The 27,614-nt window shown below is 42.0% G+C and overlaps 1 pseudogene; it reads right to left on the minus strand.

The window, feature by feature from the left end:
* Positions 1 to 2,272: 2,272 nt before the first annotated feature.
* On the minus strand, positions 2,273 to 4,908 carry LOC117068286 (annotated as a pseudogene).
* Positions 4,909 to 27,614: the final 22,706 nt, after the last annotated feature.

The following is a 27,614-nucleotide window of genomic DNA, read 5'->3' on the forward strand; positions in this document are numbered from 1 at the left end:
ATTATAATTTTAGAAAGTGTCAACGAAAAATTCCAAACATCAGTTGGCTGTTAATATGTGGCTTTATTTCTGGATTCTCTATCCCGTCCCATTGGTTTATGTGTCCAGTTTTATACCAACACCATGTTGTTTTGGTTATTAGAATTATGTTTTTGAATGCTGTTGGATTTGGTTGGCTAATGTTTTGTTGAGGATTTTTGCATCTCTGTGCATTAGGGATATTGGCCTGTAGTTTTCTCTTTTACATGTGTGTCCTTATCTGGTTTTACTATGAGGGTAATACTGGCCTTGTAGAATGAATCAGGGAGAATTCCCTCCTCTTAGATTTTTGGGAATAATTTCAGAAGGATTGGTATTAGCTTATCTTTGTAAGTTTTGTAGAATTCAGCTGTGAATGCATCTGGTCCTGGGCTTTTCTCTGTTTTATTACTGATTCAAACTCACTACTCATTTTTGGCCAATTTAAGTTTTCTATCTCTTCCTGATTCAATCTTGGTTGGTTGTGTGTTTCCAGGAATTTATCCATTTCCTCTAGGTTTTTCAGTTTGTTAGCATATAGTTGTTCATAATAGTCTTTTGTTTTTCTGTAGCATCAGTTGTAATGTCTCCTTTTTCATTTCTGATTTTGTTCATTTAAGTCTTCCCTTTTCTTGTTTAGTCTAACAAGTGGTTTATTGACTTTATCTTTTCAAAGAATTGATTTTTTTTCTTTTATTGACTTTTGTATTTTTTTAGTCTCTATTTCATTTACTTCATTCTAATCTTTACTATTTTTCTGCTAATTTGGGGTTTTGTTTTTTCCTTTTTTAGATTCTTTAGGTACATTGTTAGATTGTTAATTTATAATATTTCCATATTTTGATGTAGGCATTTATTGATGTAAACTTTTTGGTACATTTATTCCCATTTTAATTTGTTTCAAGAAACTTTTTGATTTTCATCTTAATTTCTTTGTTGATGTAATAGTCATTCAGGAGCATTTTTAAAACATATTCATATAGTTTCCAGAGTTCCTCCTGTTATTGATTTCTTGTTTTATTCTACCATGGTCTAAGAAGATACTTAATATAATTTTGATTTTTTAAAAGAATTTGTTGAGACTTACTTTGTAGCTTAACATATGGTCTATCCTGGTGAATATTCTATGTGCTGATGAAAAAATACATATTCTGTGGTTGTATAGAATGATCTGTAAATGTTAGGTCCATTTGGTCTAAAGTTTAGTTTAAATCCAATGTTCTTTGTTGATTTTATATCTAGGTGATCTGTTCGGTGCTGAGAGTGGAATGTTGAAGTTCCCCACCACTACTGCATTGCATCTCTCTCTCTTTTTGGACCTAGTAATATTTGCTTTATGAATCTGGATGCTCTAGTATTGAGTGCATATATATTTAGAATTGTTATATCCTCTTGCTGGGTTGATCTTTTTATGTAATAATGTTCTGTGTGTGTGTGTGCGCGCGCACATGTTTTTTTTTTTTTGTACTGTTTTTGAGTTAAAGTTTGTTTTATGTGATAGAAGTACAACTATCCTGCTCATTTTTGGTTTCCATCTGCATATAATATCTTTTTCCATCTTTTTACTTCCAGTCTATGTTTCTTTACTAATAATTTGAGTTTCTTGTAAGAAGCAAATAGTTCAATCATGTTTTTAAAAGACTCTATTCAGCTATTCTCTTTATTTTTTCCATTTTATAAGCACTTGGTTTTATTGCACAGAAGCAGTTGAAATTGGACTCCAGTGGAAAGTGCGCACTGGCATAATTCAGTGGCCAGTGCCCAGCCCCACCTGGACAGCTCTTCCAGAATAGAGAGCTCTGGGCAAGGGCTTGACCACTCCTTTGGAAAACAGAAGGCATGTGGAAATAATTGACATGTCAAGCATAATGTGTCTGTAACTGCTCATTCATTATTGTGGTCATCTGTCAGTTGTACATAGAGGCAATAAATGCACTTATTTGGAAAGGAGGGGGGCAGTTTTTATAGTCAAGTGTTTACGTGTGGCATTCAGCATGTATCACATTCAGCTACATAAGCTTTCATAACACAATCGTCCATCGCCTGGGGAGGGTGTTGGGGCAGGGGGCTGGAGTTTCCAATCTTGCTAACATATTGATAACAGAAATTCCTGTTTGAAGAAGGAGGCCCCACCATCTAAGCAGTTTCTTTTTACATAAAGAAAGAAAAAGTGAAAATTGCATTACTCCGATCCTTGAGCTCTGGACCCCTTCTGAGTTTCTTTGGCTGCTCTGGACGTTCCTTTCTCCTTGCCTTACTTCCCCTTGGCGGTCTTGTCTTCTGTGGCTTTCTCTGGAGGCCTGCTGTCTTCGGTCTGTGCTGGAGGATTTTTCAGCCTTTTCTGCCTTAGGTTTGCTTGGGTCCCTTGAGAGGGTCTTGTCATCCTCCTTGGTTTTGGCCTCTGTCTTGGGTTGCTCCTCAGGCTTCTTGGCCTCAGTGGCCTTCTCCTCCTAGGTGTCTTTTTTCTCTGGTGCTGCCACTGCCTCCTCCTTCTCTGCTGGTTTGGTGGGTCCCTTGGCTTTGGTATCATCTGGTTCCTTCTTGGCCACCTATCTTCTCTTTGGGTTTAGCATCTTCCTTCACCTCCGCATTGGCAGAAGCCGCCTTCTCTGGGGTGCTTTTTCTTATCTTCAGCCTCTTCCTTCTTGGCTTCAACTTTGGATTCTTTGGGTTTTTCGATGGCAGGTTCCTTCTTCTCCACCTTGGGCTTTGGGGCCTCCTTCTTGGGTGCCTCCTCTTTCTTGCTGTCCTCCTCCTTCTCCGTTTTTGGCATGGCGGGAGCTTTCTCTTTCTCTGCCTTCTTTGGGGGATATTTGCCTTTCACTTCTTGGGGCTTCTTTTCCTCCTTCACTGGGGACTTCACCTCTTCCTTCTTTGGGATCTCCTTCTCAGGGACCGTGGCATCCTCCTTCAGGGGCGACTTCATCTTCTCTGGGGACCTGACCTCCTCGACAGAGCTTTTGGCCTTTTTGGGGGATTTGTCTGCAGGGGATCTTGCTTCCTCCTTCGCAGGACTCTTGGCTTCTGGAGACTTCACGTCAAGAGTCTTGGCCTTCTCTGGGGATTTTGCTTCCTCCTTCACTAGAGACTTGGCCTTCTTGGGAGACTTGACTTCAGCTGGAGATTTTGCCTCTACTTTCTCAGGGGACTCCGCTTCCTCCTTTACTGGGGACTTGGCCTTTTCAGGGGACTTGACCTCAGCTGCAGACTTTGCTTCTTCCTTCACTGGGGACTTGGCCTCAGCCGGTGACTTTGCTTCTTCCTTCACTGGGGACTTGGCCTTCTCTGGAGACTTGGCCTCAGCTGGTGATTTTGCCTCTTCCTTTGCTGGGGACTTGACCTCGGCTGGGGATTTTGCTTCCTCTTTCTCTGGGGACTTGGCCTCAGCCGGTGACTTTGCCTCTTCCTTCACTGGGGACTTGGTTTCCTTCTCTGGGGATGTGGTGTCTTCAGCTGGGAGAGACTTTGCTTTTTCTTCTCCCTCTTCTGCCCCCTCCTCTTCACTCTCTTCTTTCTCCTTGCCCTCCTCCTCTCTGGCCTCTTTCTCCTCTTCTTCAGTCACTTCTTCAGTCACTTGGGTCTCCTCCATCTGTTCCTCCACAATCACAGTGTCTTTCTTCGACTCCTCTACCACTTTGATCTTCTCTTCACTTTTGACCTTTATGTGAGTGGACGCGGAGGGAATTTTGTGGGGAGTCCTTCTGGAAGCGAGAAAGGAATTGGGCCAAAGCCAGTCCCACACTCGTTGCCTTCCAAGAGTTTTGTGTAAGCGGCTATCTCTGTATCCAAAGCCATCATGACATTGAGCAGGTCCTGGTATTCTCGTAGCTGGGCTGTCACTTCCCACTTGGTGTTCCTCAGCTGGGCGTCCAGTTGCTGAATGGTTTTCTGGTAGGAGGCAATGTTGGCCTGATGACGGTCCTCCAGCTCAGAGCGCTGCCTCTCCAGTGAGTCCTTGGTGCTTTTCAGTGCTTCCAGCTCTATGGTCCTGGCCTGCAGCTGACACAGGTCCTCAGTTATCTCCTCCTGCGCTGACCGCATGGCTTCTGTGTTCACCATGGCTGCCTCTGACAGACAGTCCAGTCTCACTCGGAACCACTCCTCAAACTACAGCATGCTCGGCACCTTTTGGCCTTCAACCTGCATGCCACGCCCATCTCACGCAGCTCCGACGTCACGTCGCACTTGAGGGCGTTGCGCGCCTCAGCCTGCCCCTGCGCCTGCGCGGCGCTGCAGCCCTGGCTCTGGCAGAGCAGCTCGCCCACCTCCTCCAGGTGGTAGTGGCGGAGCAGGTAGCCGCACTCCTCCTGCAGCGCCTGCCCCTTCTGCAGTTCCACGCGCACCGCCTCGGCCTCCTGCGCGAAGCGCGTGAGCGCGCGGGCCGCCGCCTCGGCCTCCTCGCGTTGCCAGACCTCGTTGTTGAGGCGCTGGCACACGTGCGACATGTCCTCGAGCAGGTGCTCCTGCTCCAGGCGCAGCACCGCACCGCACCGCGCGTCTTGTGGACCTCGCGCTCATGGAACTCGCCCATGGCCTCCAGGCTGCGGTCGTGTACCTCCAGCTGCTGCTCCTTGTCGATGTAGCCTGCGAAGCGGTCCTTCAGCGCCTGCAGCTGCCCCTCTTCACTACTCGCTGCGGCCGGCGCCACCACGCATCCCTGTGGCTGGTTGCTCAGCGTGTCCAGCGAGTCGATGCTCGAGGAAGCGGCTGGGCGAGGCAGACAGGGAGCTCACGGACGTCCGCGGCCACGAGTGGAAGCCGACCGGGCCGAGCGCGTCCCGTCCCGCCTGAGCTGCCCTTTTGGACTAGCACCTAGTGGAGGCTGCCAGCACCGTGCAGCGGCGGGAACGAGGCGCCCAGCGACGCGTCCGCGCTGCGGAAGCTCATCATGGCTGGAGCAGGTGCGTGAGGCCGGGACGGGGAGGGAGGCACTGCCTCTCTTATCTTTTAAGTGGAGAATTTAATCCGTTTACATTCAAAGTTATTGATATGTCAGGCTTTGTTTCTGTCATATTGTTAATTGCTTTCTGGTTGGTTTATATATTGTTTGTTCTTTTCTTTTCCTTTTATTTTTGATGGGTTTCTGTAGTGGTACCATTGAGTTTTTTCTTTCTCCACCGTGTAATAGCTTTTCCAGTGAATTTTATACTTTCATGTATTTTCATAATGGTAAATGTTGTTTTTTCATTTCCATTTTTAGGACTCTCTTGAGCATTTCTTGTAGGACCAGTCTAGTGCTAATGAATTCCCTCAGCATTTGGTTGTCTGAGAAAAACTTTATTTCTCCTTCATTTATGGAGGATAATTTTGCCGAATGTAGTATTCTTGTTTGACAGGTTTTTTTTTCTTTTAGCACTTTGCATATATCATCTTATTATCTTCTGGTCTGTACGATTTCTGCTGAGAAATCTGCTGTTAGTGCGTTGAAGTTTCCTTTATAGGTGATGAAATGCTTTTCTCTTGTCTTTAGGATTCATTCTTTTTCTTTGACTTTAGACAGTCTGACTATAATACGCCATGGAGAAGACCTTTTGTGTTGTATTTTCCTGGGGATTGCTGGGAGAGTGAGCCTCTTGTATCTAAATGTTTAAATATCTTGCTACACTTGGGAAGTTTTTGTTTGTTATTTAATTAAATAGGTTTTCCAATTCTTTCTTTCTCTCTTCACCGTTGGGGATACTGCCAATTAAAATATTTAATAACTTCGTGTTGTCCCAAATGTAATGAAGGCTTTGCTTATTGTTTTTACTCTTTTTTTCCCTTTATTTTTGTCTGGGTTATCTTAAAAGGCCTATCTTCGAGTTCTGAGATTATTTCTTCTGCCTGATCTAGTCTATTGTTGGAGCGTTCAAATGTATTTTGTATTTGCTTCAATAAATTCTTTAGTTCCAGAATTTATATTTAATTATTTTAAAAAGTATCTATCTCTTTGGTAAATTTCTTATTTTTATTTTGAATTGCTTTTCTTATTTCCTTGAATTGTTTTTCAGGTTTTTCTTGTATCATATTGAGCTTCTTTAAAATCAATATTTTGAATTCTCTATATGGAATTTTAAATTTCTTTTTGATTAAGATCTATTGCTGGATAATTATTGTGTTCCTATGGAGGTGTCATATTTCCCTGCATTTTTATGTTTTCTGTGTCCTTACAATCGATATCGGCACATCTGGTGTAACAGTCACTTTTTTTTTCCTATTTTTGATTCACTTTTGTAGGGAGAACTTTTTCCTGAAGCTCTATCTATGGTGTTGAGTGGGTAGGACACATTACTTTGTTTCTGGGTGCATACAGTAGTGTAGTCTCTGCATGATTTCTTTGTCTGTAGACAGTGTTAGTGGAATCTGTGATTTCCTCAGTGGGTTAGGTTGTGGTTATTAGTGAAGGTTGTGGTAAAGTTGTGATGGAGACTGAGATGGCAGTTGGGTCAGTCTTCAGGCCGCAGTCATGGCAGCAGTGAGCTGAGTTTGCCTATCTTTGTGTCCCATGATGGTGTACACTGGCACCTGTGTTGGCAGTTACGGGTGGGCTGATTCTTGGACCTCCAGGTAGCTTACTTGAATGTCAGTAGTGGCAGCAGTGCGTCAGGTGGGTGAGTGAGTTCCTGGGCCCCTGGGAAGCTGGTCTGGCATGGGTGATGACAATAGCAGTACTGGAGCAATTTTCTGGGGCCCAAGTGGTGTGCATATTGATGTTGGCAGTACTCGTAAATGGCTAGGTTGACCAGTCTTCAGACCCGCATGTTATGCTTGCAGATAAGTGCCAGCTAAGGTGGTAGTGGCTGGGAGTTTAGTCTCAATTTCAGGCCCATGGAAGGAGTGGTCAGGTGTCCGAGGTGGTAGATTAGATTGGGCAGTCGCCTGGGCTGTGTGCTGTATGTCGAGGGGGAGAATGGCATAGTCAGGTTGGATGGGCCTGTGCTTCCCAATGGTGAGAGAGGGCACCAGCCACTGTGAGTGAGGGCATGGCAATCCTTAGGCTCCAGGTGAAGTGATCCAGTGAGGGAAGTAGCAGTTGCATTGAGGATATCCCACTGGAGAAGATGGGGCCAGCTTCAGTGGCCACAGTCTGGGCCAGCAGGTGGAGAACACATATCCCTGCTTCATCCTAGTTCTGATGGGGCTCACCCCACATCCCTGGCAGTGTTAGCGTGTGCCTAGTTTGCTCTGCAGCCCTGGCTGCAGGAGTCCCTGCCTAGATCATGACCAAGTCCCAGCAGCAACTCATACTTCACTTGTGTCCCAGTCTCAAGTCCTAGTGGTACTTGCTTCCTGGCACTGGCAGCTGCAGCCTGCATATTGCTCACTTCTCAGCTCGGGCTATGGGAGTACTCCCAGGTCATGCTGCAGTCCCAGCAGTGACAACCCCATTTTCCTGAACACCTCGGTCCCAGTGCTGCTGGGCCCCAGGACAGTGTGCAGAAGCTAAGTTTGAAAATGATGCCTTGCTATAGCTTCTTAGGTCTCAGAAGAGTGAGGGACTCAATGTGAGCTCCCTCCCTGGAGCAATTCCATCCAGTCGTCTCCCAGCAGCTTCTTGTGTTGGTTTCAGAGATTGGGAGGGTCGAGGGGCTCTTACGTGACCAGGATTGCATGATTCCATGGTGGGGTTGTGCATTGCTGGAAGTCTCTCACACACTCTTCCCCACATTGGGAAGTTACTCCCAGCTCCCAGCCAATCCTGGCCAAGTGGGCTGCCTTGTTTTCTTCTCCTTCTTCAGTTTTGGTGTTTTCTGTCACTTCTCCCTTGAATTCCAGTGCCCTGTCTTGGATAATGTATTCAAAGTGTGACTCTGTATACACTATTTTGGTTCCCCTAAGTGGACCAAAAGCATAAAATTCTTCTTATCAGCCATCTTGAAGTCTTTCCTCTATAAGTTTTAGTATGTCCAATTTAAATGAGAGAATAAAAGGAATGAATTATTAAAATAAAGAAGTTCAAAGATAACTCAGATACATTAGAAGGGAGGAAATAATAAAGATAAAATCAGCAATTAATTATAAAGCAAAAAATAAAAATGATAAGTAAACCCAAGAGCTGGATTTTGAAAATGACAGTAGAATAAATCAACTTCTGGCAATTATAAATGAGAAAAAGAGAAAGTTAGCATAAATACTTAAAATTAGGACAGAACTAAAAGGAGTCAAACAGATACTGGGCAGATGATGTATTCTAAGAAAATATCAAAAACAACTTAATTCTATATATTTGAAATTTTGTTAGAAGTACATGGAGAGCAAATATGAATTACCAGAAATTAGCAGAGAATTAGATCAATTGAGATACCTTTATTGAGAAAAAGAGCCTAGGAGGAAACCCACCAAATCCGCTTAGTGTATGGTAGGATTTATTTTGGATTCAGCCTTATCTTGTTCTATCATTTACTGTGTGACCTTGGGCAGGATACTCACCGCTTTCAGCCTCATTTCCCTCATCTAAAGGAGGGGGGGAGTTATTTCCCTCGCATGGTGTTTCTGTGACAATCGTATTAAATGATGAACGTGAAATGCGTAGCATAGTGCTGGCCCATCACTAGTATACAATACATGATGACCATTTACATTGAGCAGAAATTGGAATAAGATCTCAAGTACTGTGGGTCCAGATGGATTTATGAATGTATTGTTTCATGCAATTTTCTGCATGTATATGTCATTAAAATATAATTTAAATGTATCCTTTCCATATTTTAAGGCATAGTTATCTTCTAGGTGATGCAAACACAGAGAAAATACAATGTTTTTGCATTTGGCACACAATTATAAGCATAGATGCAACAATTCTAAGTAAAATGATGACAAATTAAATCCATTTGTATAGTAAAAGAATGAAATGCCATAGCAGAGTAGAGTTTATTTTGGAAATGGTAATTGAACATTTATGTGTGATCATCTGTGTATTAGACGCTTCATAAAAACTAGATTAATTAGTGATCACAGAACCTTATGAGTTATTATCATCATCTTATAGCTAAAGAAATAAAAGCTGAGTGACGTCAGACAAGTTGATAAAGTCCAAAGTAAGCACTACAGCTGACATTCCACTACAGTCTCACTCTAAAGTGTGAAAGTACTTTCCATTATGTCATCCTGAATCTGATTTAATAAACTCCTAAAGTTGGATTTGATAATTCTCGGCCCCATCATTGATGAAAATTCTTCAATTACTTAGACACATTTTTCTATAATATGTTGAAACGTATCTGTAGTAAGCACTCAATTTCATGCTTAGTGGCGACATATCAGGGCCATTCCTAATAATTTCTTTTATCTCTATTTAAAAAATTTATAGATGTTCTGGTCAATGTAATAAGACATGGTTCAGAAACAAATTCATAATAATGGAAAAAAGAGACATTGTCTCTATTTGCAAGTGATACAATTATCTGTACAGCTTGCCCCAAATGATCAACTAAAATGATAATAATAATAAGACAGATATGCAAGATAATCAAATATTTAAGGACTATTGAAAATAGCTTTTATATATACTAACAATACCAGTTAGAAGATATAATGGAAACAACTGAGACCTCAGATCCCCATTAGCAATGCAAGCACAAAATACTAACTTTTTTTTTCTTTTTGAGACTGAGTCTAGCTCTGTCACCAGGCTGGAGTGCAGTGGTGTGATCTCGGCTCACTGCAACCTCTGACTCCCTGGTTCAAGCAACTCTCCTGCCTCAGCCTCCTGAGTAGCTGGGATTACAGGCACGTGCCACCATGCCCAGCTAATTTTTGTAGTTTTAGTAGATACAGGGTTTCACCATGTTGGCCAGGTTCGTCTCGATCTCCTGACCTTGTGATCTGCCCACCTTGCCCTCACAAAGTGCTGGGATTACAGGTGTGAGCCACCGTGCCCAGCCAGAATACTAACTTTTTAATAAGAATTATGCAGTATATACATGGAGAAGATGACAGTGATCAATTGGGAGAAATAAATAAAAACTTGAATAGATGAGGGGGCTGATACACCATAGTACTGGTTAAGGACACTCATGTTATAAAGATGTAATTTTTCTTCAAATTAGTTTATAGGTTTGACTTAATTTTATTCTAAATTTTATTCAGGAAGGGGTGTCTTGAAATCCAGTGAAGTGATTGTAAACTTCATGTGCATGAATAAAAAAAATGTGTAATAGGTTTTTAGAGAATGGGATGGGAGTAAAAACATTCACTCAGTGTATTCATTGGTTCTAAGATTTTCAAAAATATGGAATTATATGTGCTAGAATGGAGGGAATATGATAATCAATAAGTTAAAACCTTCATGAATTCTTAAATTAAGACTTCTACTACAGCATATACTTTCCTCCCATAAAATGCAGTAAAATTTAACTGAATAATGCATGTTTTTCTTCAGAGCCTTAATGATTCTATAAATACATGACTAAAGAAATGAATAAAGTAATTGGCTTTTTAAACCACGAAACACAGCTTTTTAGCACTTCATAAGTTATTACAAGGGTGAAAAGGAAGAGAAAAATACAAAAGCCTGTTGAGATGTAAATGCTGGTGGTTGGCTGGGCTTGGCCACCAGTTAAATGGCCCACCCCATCTTTAGTGAGCAGGTTATTAGAAGCCATGCTTCAGGACAACTGAAACTTATTGGGTCATTGTCAAGTTGGGTTATCTACAAAGCTCAGCCTGAGACAAGAACTCACATGCAATTGATAAGTTGTAGGAAACCTCTAAAGAGGTGTAGAAACATGTCAGGGAAGGGGAAAGAGACAAAGATGACTTTCAACTGAAACCTAGCTCCCACCTCATTCCACAGGACCCTAACGTTTTCCTTCCTTGAGGGAGAGAGGCTGGACTTTATAACTCTCTGTCAGTCAATCATTGACTGTGGGACCCCCAAAGAGAAAATCTCTCAAGCATCTCAGGAGGGAGCAGCTGTGAGCCATTAGCAGCCACTACTCACAGCAGCTGGGGATGGGTGGTCCAGTCTACAAAATATAAAAGGGGTCTGGGCAGGGCACCAGTGGCATTTATTGCAGTCCTGGTCCTTGGGTGTACCTTGTGGATTCGTGTCAAGAAAATGAATAATAAAATGGTACATGCTAAATATATGCCATAGATACAGAAAAAGAGCCTAGGAGGAAACTCACCAAAGTTTTGATGGTGATTATTTCTTAATGATGGTGATTTTAATTTTTTTCTTATTCTTTAAAATGTTGTCCATATTCTGAAAAATATGTGCATGACTTAACACCAGAAAATAGAATAGTAACAGATCTGGGTAGTACATTTGAGCAGATGGATCAGACTTGGGATCTGCCTTTGCTAACTTCTAATCTGTGGATTATTTGGGCTGGTTACCTAGCCTGTCTGAGCCTCAGCTTTCTCATCTGTAAAATGGGTTTGACAGATAGGACACATAATGCTAGATATTTTTTGTTTGCCCGGAATCTGTTCCCCCCTTTTCCTGAGGTGTCATCCCTTGCTTGTTGAGAAAACTGCTCCTGCCTTACTCCGCATGCTGCTGCCTTACTCCGCATGCTGCTGCCTTACTCCGCATGCTGCTGCCTTACTCCGCATGCTGCTGCCTTACTCCGCATGCTGCTGCCTTACTCCGCATGCTGCTGCCTTACTCCGCATGCTGCTGCCTTACTCCGGCTGTTCATTAGAATCGCAGTAACCTCCATACTTCCATACCCACAGTGGTGAGTGTGTAACCCAGACTCAGATACGATCAAAATTTTCTCCAGATTTTTGCAAGTTGGAGACCAAGTTCTCTTTTCCTTGGGCCATGTGTTTTACGACTGTAAGGCAGGGCTGTCAGCAGCTATTTTGCCTGCTACATGGAGAATGTCTTTCTGAATTCAGCACAACAAAGAAAGCAGTAGTAGCAGTCCTGGTGGCCAAGCCCCCACTTTATGGCTTTGTTCTGGGTCTTCAAGTCTTTGTCTTTGCAGCTATTTTTCTAGCAAAGATTTTTTTTCTTTTTCTTGAGCTGGTTTTAGTTGGGTTTTTGTGAGTTGCAACCAATATAGCACATCTAATACGAAGTCTGTTGCTAGGATTATTGCTACTGTCATTTCTGTCATCTGCAATACCCACTACTCACCTGCCCATCCTGCTCCTCCACCCCCTAGAGATTGTCCTCTCTTTTTCACTCTCATGATTTCCACCACCCAGTTTAGCCCTTGATTCACTGTATGCCTCAGGTTGTTAGCTCATAAGCCTCTCTGAGGTTGTCTGCATAACTTTAACACATAGTAGGTGCCCACAACTGTAAAAATCAGAACTTGAAGGGACCTTGGAAATCATCAAGTTAAAGAGCAATAGAACTAAAGAGGGAAGGAGAGAAATAAATCATCGAGTCTGTAGAGTGGAGATACTGAGGTCCAGGCTCAAGTGGCTTCTAGCCTGTGTCAGAGACATGGTTAGATTCCATGCTCATCTCTTTAGTCTACTGTGCTTGACTTTCTGCCTTGCTTGGACACCGAAGACAAAATTTAAAAAAACACATCAACAGTAGGATTATTTATGTCTCAATTGAGTTTTAGAGCTGGTTGACAAGAGAAAAGATGCAGAAGAATTTTTTTGTTGCTGCTGTTGTGTGTCTATTTTTTACTTTTAGTTTTCTAATTTAAGCCCCAATTTCCTTCCTAATGGTGCAATTAAAATCACTGAAACTCAAGTGGAAACTGGAACCCATCTCGTTAGACAAGACTGAAAATCAAGGAGAGGCAAAGGAGAGAGTGGCTGAACTGCATGTACCTCTAATGGTGCAAGCAGAACAGCTTCTGTCTTTGAATAAAACCCAGAGGTGATGTCCTGAGCTGGTGGCAGAGCCTCCTGCTTGCCTTCCTTAGCTTTCAGAAGCTGTTCTCCCGGCCTGTAAAACCCAGCATCAACTCTAAAATATGCTGTTTTTATGGAGATGGTTTAGTGCTTGAGATTTCTTGCCAGTTCAGAAGCAGGAGATCCTCGCTGGGGACCAAAAGGACATCTGTCCCTGCCAGAGTGTTATGTTCTGGAGACAGCTGAAACCAATGACCTTCAAGCCCTGGAAGCCCCATCACTTCCCTGTGACCTGAAATGTTGACTTAGTACCCCAGCATTAATGATGCCTTGTGTTTTATTTCTAAATCATGCTTTATTCTGGCCACAGGAGGGAAACTACAAAACAAAAAGATGTCCACAGCCATGGTTAAGCTACTTGGGATTTGTTGCTGGAAGTAGGAAACTTGTAAAAGGCTTATTTGAATCCTGAGAGGAAACATGTAGTATAAAGAGCACAGGCTCTGGAATCAGAGCAGGGATGCTGGAGGTCCCTCCTGTGTGACCTCAAGCAAGTCACTTAACCTTTCTGAGGCTGTTCTTATTCTATTGCAGTTATTCTATTGTATGGAGCAATAATGTTCCCAGGAGTGGCATGTTCTGCAACTTAACAATTCTGAAGTGTTGAACTTGACTGCTTTTAGACCCAGGCCAGCATGTTTGGTGGGAGTAAAGACCATGGTGAAAATAATTATGCTCAGCCCAAATGAGAGAACTGAAGGTTGTAGAGAAGATCAGGGTTCATCTCTCCACAGGTAGCCTCCCTACAACTTTTCTTCTGAAGTCATTGAACAGTCTCCCACACCTTCCCAGCTCCTAGTTCTCCTTTGATGAAAACTATAGCTTTCCTAACATGTACTTCACCCGTCTCCTTGCTTGTTCTGTGACCTTTCTATTAGAATCTGGCTACCAGACCAGGGGCAGGGGCTAATGCCTGTAATCCCAACAATTTGCGAGGTTGAAATGGGAGGATTGCTTGAGCCTGGGAGTTCAAGGCTGCAGTGAGCTATGATCGCACTATTGCATTCCAGCCTGGGTGACACAGCAAGATCTCCTGTCTTAAAAACCAAAACAACAGAAACAAAACAATCCGACTACCAGAGAGCTCCTCATTGATCATCTTTAAGGGTTTGCCTATTTCTTCACCATTCCCTCTCTCTCCCTTAATGCCTCCCTGAGGTTCAAATGTACATTTTTAACTTTTAAGAAATATTTCAAACATAATATATATATGTGTGTGTACTCATACACACACACACACATATAAATAAGACATCTGGGTACAAGAATCTTGCACATTTTGTTTCAGAATTTGTACATATTTACTTCAGAATGTTTATTTAAAAAGGAAATAGAACATTGCTGACAAAGTCACCCTCCTCATTCTTTCCCTGCCTGTTCCTACTCAGAGGTCACCAGAACTCTGCAGTTACTTTGTATCATTTCTTCCCCTGAGTCTGTACTTCTATTCATATGTATGAGTCCCTTAACAATATAAACTACTGTTATTTGTGTTTCAAAAATTTACATGTTTATTATCCTACTATACATATCAATTGCAACTTCCTTTTTTTCCTCTCCCAACATTATGTTTTTCAGATTTATCCATTTTGATTCATATGTGCTGTTCCTTTTACTTTAAATGTTGTGTGAATAAACCACAGTTTATCTCTTCTACTGAGAAATATTTAGGTTGTTCTACTTTTCTCTATTATATAAATTGCATCTATAAACACTGAATGTGTGTTTTTGATCACAGCTGTGAGAATAGCTTCAGTCTGGATGTCTGGAAGTAGAATTGCTCTGTTGTAAGGCAGATTGTATTAGTCCATTCTCATGCTGCTATTAAAGATATACCCAAGACTGGGTAATTTATAAAAGAAAGAGGTTTAATTAACTCACAGTTCTGCAGGGCTGGGGAAGCCTCAGGAAACTTACAATCATGGCATAAGGGGAAGCAGACATATCCTTCTTCACATGGTAACAGCAAGGAGAAGTGCAGAGTGAAGTGGGGGGAAAGCCCCTGTAAAACCATCTGATTTTGTGAGAACTCTCACTCTCAAGAGAACAGCATGGAGCTTAACTGCCCCCATGATTCAATTATGTTCCACAGGATCCCTCCTATGACACATGGAGATTATGGGAACTACAGTTCAAGATGAGGATTGAGTGGGGACACAACCAAACCATATCATTCCACCCCAGCCCCTCCCAGATCTCATGTCCTTGCATTTCATAACACAATCATGCCTTCCCAACAGTCTCCCAAAGTCTTAACTCATTCCAGCATTAACTCAAAAGTCAAAGTCCAAAGTCTCATCTGAGACAAGACAAGTCCCTTCCACCTATGAGCCTGTAAAATCAAAAGCAAGTCAGTTACTTCCCAGATACAATGGGGGTACAGGCATTGGGTAAATACACCTATTCCAAACGGGAGAAATTGACTGAAACAAAGGGACTGCTGGCCCCATGCAAGTCCAAAATCCAATAGGGTGGTCATTTAACCTTAAAGTTCCAAAATGATCTCCTTTGACTCCATGTTAAAGGCCCCATCCAAGTCCAAAATCCAATAGGGCAGTCATGAAACCTTAAAGTTCCAAAGTGGTCTTGTTTGACTCCATGTCTCCCATCCAGGTCATACCAGTGCAAGAGGTGGGCTCCTACAGTCTTGGGCAACTCCACTCCTGTGGCTTTGCAGGATACAGCCCCGCTCCAAGTTGCTTTCATGGGCTGGCATTGAGTGTCTGTGTCTTTTCCAGGCACATGGTGCAAGCTGTTGGTGAATCTGCCATTCTGGCATCTGGAAGGTGGTGGCCCTCTTCTCACAGACCCATTAGGCAGTTCCCCAGTGGGGACACTATGTAGGAGCTCCAACCCCACATTTCTCTTTGGCACTGCCCTGGCAGAGGTTCTCCAGGAGGGCTCAACCCCTGGAGCAGACTTCTACCTGGATATCCAGGCAATTCCATACATCCTCTGAAATCTAGACAAAGGTTCCCAAACCTCAATTCTTGACCTATGTGCATCCACAGGCTCAACACCATGTGAAAGCTGCCAAAGCTTGGGGCTTGGACCCTCTGGAACTACTGCCTGAGCTGTACCTTGGGAGTGGCTGGAATGCAGGGCACCAAGTGTTGGGGCTGCATACAGTATGGGGGCCCTGGACCAGGCCCAGGAAATCATTTTTCCCTCCTAGGCCTCTGGTCCTGTGATTGGAGGGGCTGCCATGTTCTTTGATATGCCCTGGAGACATTTTCCCCATTGTCTTGGTCATTAGCATTTGGCTCCTCATTACTTATGCAAATTTCTGCTGCCAGTGAACTTATCCCCAGAAAATGGGTTTTTCTTTTCTACTGCATCGTCAGACTGCAAACTTCAAATTTTTATGCTCTGCTCCCTCTTGAATGCTTTACTGCTTAGAAATTTCTTCTGCCAGATATCCTAAATCATCTCCCTCAAGTTCAAAAAGTTCCACAGATCTCTAGGGCAGGGACAAAATACTGCTAGTCTCTTTGCATAGCAAGAGTGACCTTTACTCCAGTTCCCAACAAGTCCCTTATCTCTATCTGAGACCGCCTCAGCCTGGACTTCATTGCTCGTTATGACTCTTAGCATTTTGGTCAAAGACATTCAACAAGTCTCTAGGAAATTCCAAACTTCCCCACATCTTCCTGTCTTCTGAGCCCTCCAAGTCTCTGGGAAGTTCCAAACTTTCTGACATTTTCCTGTCTTCTTCTGAGCCTTTTCAACTGTTTCAACCTCTGCCTGTTACCCAGTTCCAAAGTCACTTCCACGTTTTTGGGTATCTTTACAGCAGCACCCCACTGCTTGGTACCAACTTACTGTTATTAGTCTTTTCTCACACTGCTATTAAAGACATAACAAAGACTGGGTAATTTATAAAGAAAAGAGGTTTAACTCACAGTTCTGCATGGCTAGGGAGGCCTCAGGAAACCTACAATCATGGTGGAAGGGGAAGCAAACATGTGCTTCTTCACATGGCAGCCCAAGAAGTACAGAGTGAAGGGGGTGAAGAGCTCCTTATAAGACCATCAGATCTCATGAGAACTCACTATCCCAAGAACAGCATGTAGGTAACTGCCCCATGATTCAATTACCTCCCACCAGGTCCCTCCCACGACACTTGGGGATTATGGAAACTACAGTTCAAGATGAGATTTGGGTGGGGACACAGCCAAACCATATCGCAGATATACTTTGTCTTCACGTGTACTAACTGTTGCTAGACTGTTCTCCAAAAAGGTGGTACCAGTTTATACTCCCACCAGCAATGTAAATATTTGTCATTATCAAACTTTTAAGATTTGCAAATTTAATGAGTGTCAAATTTTGTAAAATTTGCATTCCTTTGTTTACTAGCAAGATTGGCTTCCTTTTTTATGTATTTTGACTATTTGGTTTTCTGTTTCTGTGACTTGATTATTCATATTCTTTACCTCAGATTATGTTATCTGTTTGCATTTTTCTTACTGATTCTGGCTTCTACTTATCAGTTATACACATTGCAAATATATTCTCCCAGGCTTTTAACTTTGTTCATAGTGTCTGCTTTGCATCTTGTTTTCTAATTTTTTTTGGTGGAATTTTTCTTTTTCTTTTTTGTAATGATTCTTATTCTTAATGATTTTTGTCTTAAGAATGATTTCATCTGATATTGATAGAGCCATACTGGCTGTCTCTTTTTTTGCAGTTGTTGGAGGTATCTTTTTCTATGCCTTTATTTTCAACCTTTCTGTGACCTTGTGTTTTAGAAATATCACTTATACATATCATATAATTGGGTTAATTTTAAAATTCAGTTTGAGTCTTTGAATTTGAGCCATTCTATTTTGCCTAAGAACACTTATTGTCCTTACTGACATATTCGTGTTTATTATTTTGGGTCCTTTGATTTACTGTACTGCTTTGCTTTCTTGCTTCCTCCCTTCCCTTGGTTTACTACAGCATACCGTCTTTATTATCTTTTTCTACTTTTACTAAGTATCCTGAATTTTTCCCTTTTTAGGGGTTACCCTTAAAATTTTACTATTTATTATTGATATTAAGACTAAAAGTAATCAAAGTTTTCCTTTATTCTTACATGATACAAAGTCTCAGAAATTATTTAATCATCCTTTAATCTTGCAAATAATTATTGCTTAGAATATTAGTTTCACTTTTCAGTGCCCTCAAATTCATCATTGCCATCATCATCATTACTATGGTTACTTCTATTCATTGTTTGTTTTTGCCTGTATGTTTACCAGTTTCTTTCTCACTCCGGCTTCTTACATTTCCCTTCTATATTTTGCTATAACTTTTTTCCTGGATTGCACCTCTTGTTAGTTCCTTTGGTAGAACATCCCACTTGTGGGTGTTAAAATCTGATTCTGAAGTGTCTAGGACCCATGCCATAGACCCTCCCCTTCCTGGTCAGCTTGGTACCATCTCTTTTGCCACCTAGTTTGTAGTTCAGTCTTCAGTTCTGACATCTGAAGAGTCTCCTTTCCTTTAAGCTTAACCGTTTAGTTGAAATATTTATTCACTTCTTTTATTTGTGGGGAGAGAGGTTTTTAATGGACTCAGCAGGACAGCTCTGGGGACATCAGACAAGATTTTAGAGTTTTTTGTTAGAAGAAGCAGGAAATACAAATATGTATAGAATGGTAACTCCATTTCAGGTTTACAGAACATATCAGAGACTTCCTCCCACTATTTATATCACTATAAAATGTAAACTATAAATTACCAAATTTTTAATTCTTATTTTTTGGACTGGTTGTGAATTTATTGATTTATTCAATTTTTTTCTTTTTGAGATGGAGTCTCGCTCTGTAGCCCAGGCTGGAGTGCAGTGGCCGGATCTCAGCTCACTGCAAGCTCCGCCTCCCAGGTTTACGCCATTCTCCTGCCTCAGCCTCCCGAGTAGCTGGGACTACAGGCGCCCGCCACCTCGCCCGGCTAGTTTTTGTATTTTTAGTAGAGACGGGGTTTCACCATGTTAGCCAGGATGGTCTTGATCTCCTGACCTCGTGATCCGCCCGTCTCGGCCTCCCAAAGTGCTGGGATTACAGGCTTGAGCCACCGCGCCCGGCCTATTCAATTTATTTTATGTTATTCAAGTTACAGAACACATGCTGGCTGTATAAAGGAAAAGCTAATTACATCCCTACATTGTCCAAGCCTCTGCCCTCCCCCCACCAAGATAACCAGTGTTGCCAAGCTGCTGAATATTTCTTCTTGCAGTTCTCCCTGTGAGAAAAGGTATACGAATGCATCTCCACAAATGCAGTAGTGTGTTTGTTTCTTTAACCAAACAGACTATGTGACTTGCTTTATTCAGTTAAGAGTATTTTATGGGAGGCCGAGACGGGCGGATCACGAGGTCAGGAGTTTGAGACCACCCTGGCTAACACGGTGAAACCCCGTCTCTACTAAAAAAATACAAAAAGCTAGCCGGGCGAGGTGGCTGGCGCCTGTAGTCCCAGCTACTCGGGAGGCTGAGGCAGGAGAATGGCGTAAACCCGGGAGGCGGAGCTTGCAGTGAGCTGAGATCCGGCCACTGCACTCCAGCCTGGGTGACAGAGCAAGACTCCGTCTCAAAAAAAAAAAAAAAAAAAGAGTATTTTATTATCCAGAATTCCTAAGAATTGTTAGCTTGACAATTGTCAGATGATCTTCCTCCATCATTTTGCAGAACTTATTTGCTTTCCATCCTTGTGGATTCTGATCGTGAACTAACTCTCCCATGTCTAGCTTTTCCCTTTGGACTTGAAACTTATCCCTGTCTTCCGGGGTAGTCCTTTATGCGTGATCCACCAAAACCTGAGTTCAGAAGTCCACCCATACAAACACAGGTTGAGAACAGAGTTAGCAGTAACTCTCATGGAAAAAATCTGAGGCTGGTCACTGTAGGATCAATGCAAATCCACAGTGCCACTAGGCTGCAAGATGATACTAGGCCGGGAAAATATAATTTTGAAACCATGCAAGTCTAGCTCAACTGTCTGATTGCTGTGGCTGAAGACAGACCTAAGATTTATTGGTTCAAGAATCAGTCCAGGACAGTGATGCTCCATTTTGGCTGAACATCCAAATCATTTAGAAAACTTTAAAAATACAGATTTCTAGGCCCAATTCTTATATATTTTCACAATTTGTCTGGATTTGGGGCCCAGGTATTGTCATGAATTGATTCTAATGCTGAGCCCATGTTGAGATAGGATAAAACCCAGGATAGCATGCTGACTCACCATTAGAGGTAGTCTCTTTAGGACCATGGGTTCTCAACCCAATCATTGGAGATGTCTAGATTTAGCTCTGGTATAGTGAAAAGAACTTTGGATGTGGAATTAGCAGATTCAGTGTCTAGCCACAGTTTGCCACTTACTTATTGTGTGAACTTGAACAAATCGTTTTCCTCTCTGAATCTGTTTTCTCATCCGTAAACATGGAGATTTATGATCTGTGTTTCACACAGTGGTTGTTAGGATCAAAAGGCAAAATGTTCTTGCAACTATTTTTTGTAAGTTGTAGGGCTCTTTAGAAATGTTGAATATGAGGTCTTTTCTAGGTCTGAGACTTGTTGGTTCTCTAAATAGCAATTGACCTTTTCTGTCTGTAGGCTTGTGAATCCAGTGGAAAAAATGTGAAATATTATTCTGAGTGTTTTGATTTTCTGAAATGCTTCCTTCAAAAACTCTCCAAGGCCAATAATTTAGGCCAGATTTAGCAGAGTAGCTGAAATAATGAAAGTAATTATCCAGGTCATTCTGGTCCCTGGATTATTTTCCCTGAGAAATATCCAAATAATTTAATGCACGAGAAATTCTGAATTAAAACTGTCTGCATTGTTGATGCAGTTCCCTTCTTGCTTCTAATATAAATGAGGAGTTTCTAAAAGAGAATTTAAGCCTTGGAATGAGGGTCTATATGAAAGGGTACAAATGCTATGAGTAAACTTGCCTTTTCAAGTGGTTTAGTCTCATAGTCAAACTATTTAAATATTATGAAAGAGAGTAAAAAACCCATGAAAATTTAAATATCATTCTGAGAGTGTTTTATTTTGCACTACCATATAATTTTAACACACCAAATATATTTTAGAGTAACAATTATATTCTTCACTCAGGCATAAGATCACCTGAGTTTGTGGATGTTTCTCAAGAGGTTATTGTCATAGCATTTAGACAGTGTGAGTAGACAACACCAGGGGAGGTGGTCATTTCCAAACTGGAAGTTGTCCAGCATTATTAGGAACCTCTTGACTGGAAGAAAATTATTGAACATTAGTTTGGTCCTTTCTCTGTTCTTGTTTTTGTTTTTTTGAGACGGAATCTTGCTCTCTCACCCAGGCTGGAGTGCAGTGGCGTGGTCTCAGTTCACTGCAAGCTCCACCTCCTGGGTTCATGTCATTCTCCTGCCTCAGCCTCCCAAGTAGCTGGGACTATAGGCACCTGCCACCACACCCAGCTAATTTTTTTTTTTTTTTTGTATTTTTAGTAGAGACGGAGTTTCACCATGTTAGCCAGGATGGTTTCGATCTCCTGAACTCCTGATCCATCCACCTTTGTGGCCTCCTAAAGTGCTGGGATTACAGGCATGAGCCACAGTGCCCAACCTTCTCTGTTCTTTTAAAAGTAATTTCATCGTTGGTCCTCTTTAGCTATGTAAATTTCTTCAACTATTACCTTAAAAAATAAAACTAGTAGAAATAGTGTGTTTCTCTTCTGCTACAAACTGAATCACAGTTGTAAGTTTTCCAATGAAGATCAATGGACCAAACTATCATTTCATCCTTGTCTTAAAAGACAATCAAATGTACAATATAAAGGAATCAGTCTCCTGCTTCCTGCCATTGTCAACATGATGTCTCTGAATGAAAGAATGGCTTCTGAGGAGACAGTTTTGGCCAGTGAGTTTATGCATGGCCCTGTTCTTTACTTAGATGATCTCGAAGGTCAGGAAAGACCTGTAGCTCTTTCCTCTTTTTACCATCCAGAAAACGTCAGAATGTGGTTTCTTCTTTCCACCTCTATTTGTGTATGTGTGATCAGCCAGGAAGAAAACGAGCATTCTTTGAGCTACTACCTGCATTGTGTTGGGAGTTTACATAGACAATATTAATCTTCACAAACCTTTTGTAAGGTAGACGTTGTCATGCCCATTTTAATGATGAGGGAGCTGAAGCTTAGAGACATTACATAAGTTGGCTACAGCCATGGGCTGATAACCAGATGAGTGGGTATGTATGACTCTAGGACCGGCGTTTTGCCTCTTAGGTCAAGGGGAAAAGTCAAGGAGTGTATATTTTCTGAGCCAAAATTCAGATGCTAGAGTTGCATTTGGCATAAAGGATATGAGATATTTGTAACTGGGACTTTCATAGCAAAGTAGGAAGTAGATGAGGTATGTTTCAGTGCTGGCTTCACTTACTGTTCTTTGTCTTTCTCAGCTCAGGTTGACTGGGTCTAAGATGGGTCTCACTTGTAAGCACAGAGCAAATTTGATTGCAAAGATGAATGTTAGTGGGAACATCTGAGTAGCAATGAGGCATGCATGCTATGACCTGTTTTACCTGGAGACTATGATTATTATCAACACAAATCTGATATTATGTTGATTACTTCATTCATTCACTTAACATTTACCAAGGATCCAGCATAAATCAGATAATATTGAAGGTGCTAGAGAGAGAGTGATGAACAAGACAGAAATCTTTACATTTATTGAGTACAAGACAGATGATATGAGGATAAATAGATAATACCCATCCTCAAAGGTTTTACAATCAAGTTGAAAAATCAAACATGTTATCAGTTCACTTGATTAGTAGGTAATGAAACTAAGTGCTAGAGGCACAAGTAAATAGCTAATGGAGCACAGAATAGGATGGTGAAAGGCCATAGTTAAGTTTTACAGTACAGGTTCAGGAAATGTGTTGGGGCTAGAATATTTTAACTATACCTTAAATCATGGGGATAGAGAAAAGAGAAGTGTTCAGGACTCCACCACAGAGTCCTGGACACCTCTAAGAGTAGTTCAAAGTATAATCCTAATATATCCCAGGGTTCCAAATGGACCAGTCACCCATGGTGTTACATTCCCAGGAACAGTCTAGGAAGAAAAAATTGATTATGAATATTTCAAGCCAATTCCTCAAGGAAAAGAGCACGAGGAGCACAGGCAGGTTTCTATGGGCAACGTAAGAAAGTGGCTTATATTCCACTGGCTGGAACTCAGTCATTTGGTATCCTAGGTGGGGTTCTTCAGAAGCAGGCCTTGAGAAGAGGATTTGTCCATGGGAAGTGCTCCCAGGAGAAGCCAGCAAAGCAGCAGAACTGGGAATTGGAAGAGGGCAAGCAAGGTGTAATTTCAGGCAAAGTCCCAGAGCTGGCTTGATTTTGTGGGGAGCTCTGGGAGATGAATTAGGTCCCACCTCAAGGCAAGGGGTCTGGGCTTTCAATTCTGGTTAAGGGCTGCCCCAGGGCAGGGGATGTACATGCCCAACCATATTTGGCTCTCTGAAAGTACAAGGCTCCATTAGCCAAAGGCAGCCTTCAAAATCACAAGTATGGCCGGATGTGGTGGCTCATGCCTGTATTCCCAGCACTTTGGGAGGCCAAGGCAGGTGGATCACTTGAGGTCTGGAGTTCAAGACCAGCCTGGTCAACATGGTGAAACCCCGCCTCTACTAAAAAAATGCAAAATATGAGCTGGGTGTGGTAGCACGCGCCTGTAATCCCAGCCACTTGGGAGACCGAGAAAGGAGGATTGCTTGAACCCAGAGGTGGAGGTTGCAGTGAGCCGAGATTGTGCCATTGCACTCCAGCCTGGGCGACAGAACGAGACATCGTCTTGAAAAAAAAAAAAAGGAAGTCACAGGTGCAAACCCTTGGAATCGGAACACTCTAAAACAGGAGGATAGGCACACAGTAATTGAATCTAGAGAGACTGAGCAAACACAGATAGTATCCACTCCATGTGGCTACATGGAATTACAAGGGAGGCTGGCAAATGTAATCTAGCAGTAGCCTTAGGAAGAGGAGAAAAACATGGATCTGATAAAATACAGCAGTGTCTTCTCCACCTTTGTTTGTACCTGATACTCAGCCCCAGTCCCTTTCTTTTTCTCTAAATACAGTAACACAGCACAGATGACCATTTCATCAGACCTCCATGGGTGTGCATAGGTGTAGGGGACAGGGGTGACATGGGAGTAGGAAGGGTGGTTGCCTCCATATATTCTGAGTAAAATAAAAATTGTACAATTTAACTCCTGTCTATAGTGATATAAACTTTAAAAAGTACTACCATCACTTAATGTCTTTCTTTTGGTCTGCCTTGGGAATCCCCCTACCTGCTAACATAATGACCTTGGAGATTTTTCTGGGTCTGGGAGCATGGGTCCCTGGGAAGAGCACTGGCTCCCATAGGCAGTGACACAAAGCCTGAGCTCCCTGTTCTGGTTCCTGCTGACCTCCTTGGCCTCATCTCCCACCAGCCTCCTCTCCCTCCCAACATCCAGCCATTCCTGAGCACATCTGGCTGTTCCCGTTTCAAGGACCTCCTTTTTTCTACCTGGAAAGCCCACTCTCTTCCTTGTTGGCCTCTCCGTTGAACTTCTCTTCTCTTAAAGCCCAGCTCAGAAGTCACTTCCAAACACACTTTCCCAAGCTTGCATGGGTAACCTCTCTTTATTTAAGCAACAAAAATAATAATGACCATCTTTTCAGGGAGCCAGGCCATCCTTGACTGGCTGCTTCAGGGCTTGGGGGATGAGTCACGAGGGACATAAAAGAACAAGGGGATTTCTCTCCAGTTTTCTTGACTTGGCCCTTTAAATCTGGTAGATCCAGAACTAGGGTCAGTTGAGCCCTAGTGGCCACCCAGGACACAGTGTGAGGTGTCAGACCAGATTTATTTATCTTTCCTGGTCTCCTGCAGTTTCTTCTGCTTACATTTCACAGAGGACTGTAAGAGCATGAGCTCCAGGAAAAAAATGCCTAAGGAGAAACTCAGAGGAGAGTGCAGCTCTATTAACCATTGTGTCTGACAATCTAAAACTGTTGGATTGCAGAAAAATCAATTGATTTCTCTTTTGTTTCACTTCAGTCTCTTCTTCACCTAAGAAATGATTTTGTTCAAGTTGTTTTCAATATCAGTATCATTGAGCCTAAAAAGGCCTCAATGGCTCATTGACTTGGTCTTCCAGGGAGTTACTCAAATATGAGGTGCAATAATTTTCTAATAACACCCCAAATTACTAAACAGGGAAAACTGTAGCACTCTATTTTGTTTCATCCAGTTCTCAGAGTGTGTTTACATTGGTCCTGAAAATAATTTTCCTTCTCATAGGGTGCCTGCTGTGTAAAAAGTCCTTTAAGGAACACATGGGTAGAAAAACTGAGACTGATGACTGCCTGGCAATTGATTTGTTAAAGGAAAGGAGGAAACAGGTGAAAGCATCTTGAAAGCCATGGTCAGGTGTAAATTCGTATTTGCATTTATTTCATAAGTTTCCAGGCCTCTCTCCCTAAGCCTATTGTTTTCCTCTCCTTCTTTCTTAACAGCATACTTCTTGTGATGGCTAATTTTATGTCAACTTGATTGGGCTAAGAGATGCCCAGATTGCTGGTAAAGCATCATGTCTGGGTGTGTCTGTGAGGATCTTTCTAAAGGGATTAGCATTTGAAGCAGTGGACTCAGTAAAGATGATCCACCCTCACCAATATGGGTGGGCATCCTCCAATCTGTTGAGGGCCTGAATAGGACAAAAAGGCAGAGAAGGGGATAATTTGCTCTCTCTGCTTGAGCTGGGACATCCATCATCTCCTGCTCTTGGGACAGCCAGTGCTCCTGGTTCTCAGACCTTTGGGCTCAGACTGAATTTCACCACCAGCTTTCCTGGGTCTCCAGTTTGTAAATGGCAAATCATGGGAGCTTTTGGCCCCCATTATCAGGTGAGTAAATTCTCATAATAAGTCACCTTGTACATATGTCTATCTCATATATATGTGTATGTGTGTGTGTGTATGTATGTATATGTATATATGTTGATATTGGTTCTGTTTCTCTGGAGAACCCTGACTAACACACCTGCCTTGTGTAACTCTCCCACCTTTTCTTTTGCATTTGTCTCTCTTCCCTTCGGGTCTTTTATTTACCAACCAGGCTCAGCCTGTTTATTACTTCTCTCCTCTCTCTCAGCCTCTTCCCTTTCTTTGCCCTGCATAATTTTCTATCCTTTCCTTTCCTCTAACTGAATTTGTCATAATTTGAAGATTAAGTACATTTATATCCTTGCTGTATTTTTTTTACAAGTGCATGTTATGTTTTCTGTTTTTAATTTAAAGGCAGAAGAAATGGAGAGTTTATATTTCATCCTCTTAGAGTTACAAAGAAAATTACAACCCAACCAATATCGGCCCTAAATTAAGATGCTTTCTCTATGGCATTCTTGATGGATCTTTTTTGAAGGGGTGGAGAAATCAGGAACTGTTAATAAAAGGAAGTTCTTATAACCTTTGGGAATGTTACAGTTTTAAGTCTGATTCTCACTTTAGATTTTGATTCATTTAACAATTATATTACTGGCTTGCAGAAATACAAGTAAGAGGAAATGTATTGACAGATTTGGGTCTTCCTTCTTTAGCAACCCCATAACTGGTTCTATTTTATTTTCAGCATATTTCAGGGAGAACACAAAGACAGAACCAGATCTGTAGCTGAGAAATCTGAGTGTGAACCCTCTATCAGCCATACTGGTTCTGTGACTCTGATAAGTCAACCTCTTTGAGGCTCAGTTTCCTCATATGTAGAATGAAATCAATAAAGCTACTTTGCAGGCTTGTGGGGATTAAATAAGATAAGTTATGTGAAAATATGTGATTCATCCTAAGGGCTGAATAAATGTTAGTTCATTGTCTTTCTTTCTAGACTCCTCTGAGATTGATTTCCTCTGGATGTATATGACTATATGAGGTTCTGGGGACTTGTGGAATCATCCTTGGGAAGGGGTCAGGACAAATAGACCAATGAAACAGATCATCTTGCAAAACTCAGTTTTTATGTCACTTCCTTCAGGAAGCCCTCCTTGACTTCTCACCTCCCAAGATGAGTTGGCTGGATTCTTTTTGCACCAGTAGCACTCTGTCCTTAGTCTGACTCACTTTTCTGTGCCTGTCACAAGACTATGCCGTCCCCTCTGCATGGATGATGTCTTATTTATTCCTGGATCCCTAGTGCAGAGCAGAGTCTACTGAAAGCCCACAGTAAATATAGAGTAAGCCTTCATTAAGCTTTGAATACTTTAAATCTTTACATGACCTGTCTCATTTCAACTGCATAACTGTATGAGGTCACCAATTATTACACTTATTTTATAAACAAGGGGACTGAGTCTCATAGGGGCTTAGTAACTTAGCCAAGATCACACATCTGGCAATTGGCAGAGGCCATCTTTGAACCCAGACAATCTACCTTTGGATCTCCTGTGCGTTGCCACTATCTAATGTGGCAGAAAAATGAAGGAATGAATAAAGAATAAACAAATGAGCCTTGTGGTGTTGAAGGAGCCACTCAGGGCTTAGTGATATAATTAACTTCATTTTGAACTTGGTCATAGTGAAGATATAGCAGCCTTAGAAACCAAATTCTTGACACTTTCCTCCTTTCTAATAAGAGGTTTGAATAGCCTGAAATCCCTTACCTGTCTGATAAATACAAATACAAAGACATAAATAATGCAATAGCTTCTTTCCCTTGCAGTTGAGGCTTTGCAGCCATAATTCTCCCCTACAGCCAGCAGA

The sequence above is a fragment of the Trachypithecus francoisi genome, unplaced genomic scaffold, assembly GCF_009764315.1.
Source record: "Trachypithecus francoisi isolate TF-2019V2 unplaced genomic scaffold, Tfra_2.0 Lachesis_group21, whole genome shotgun sequence".
NCBI lineage: Eukaryota > Metazoa > Chordata > Mammalia > Primates > Cercopithecidae > Trachypithecus > Trachypithecus francoisi.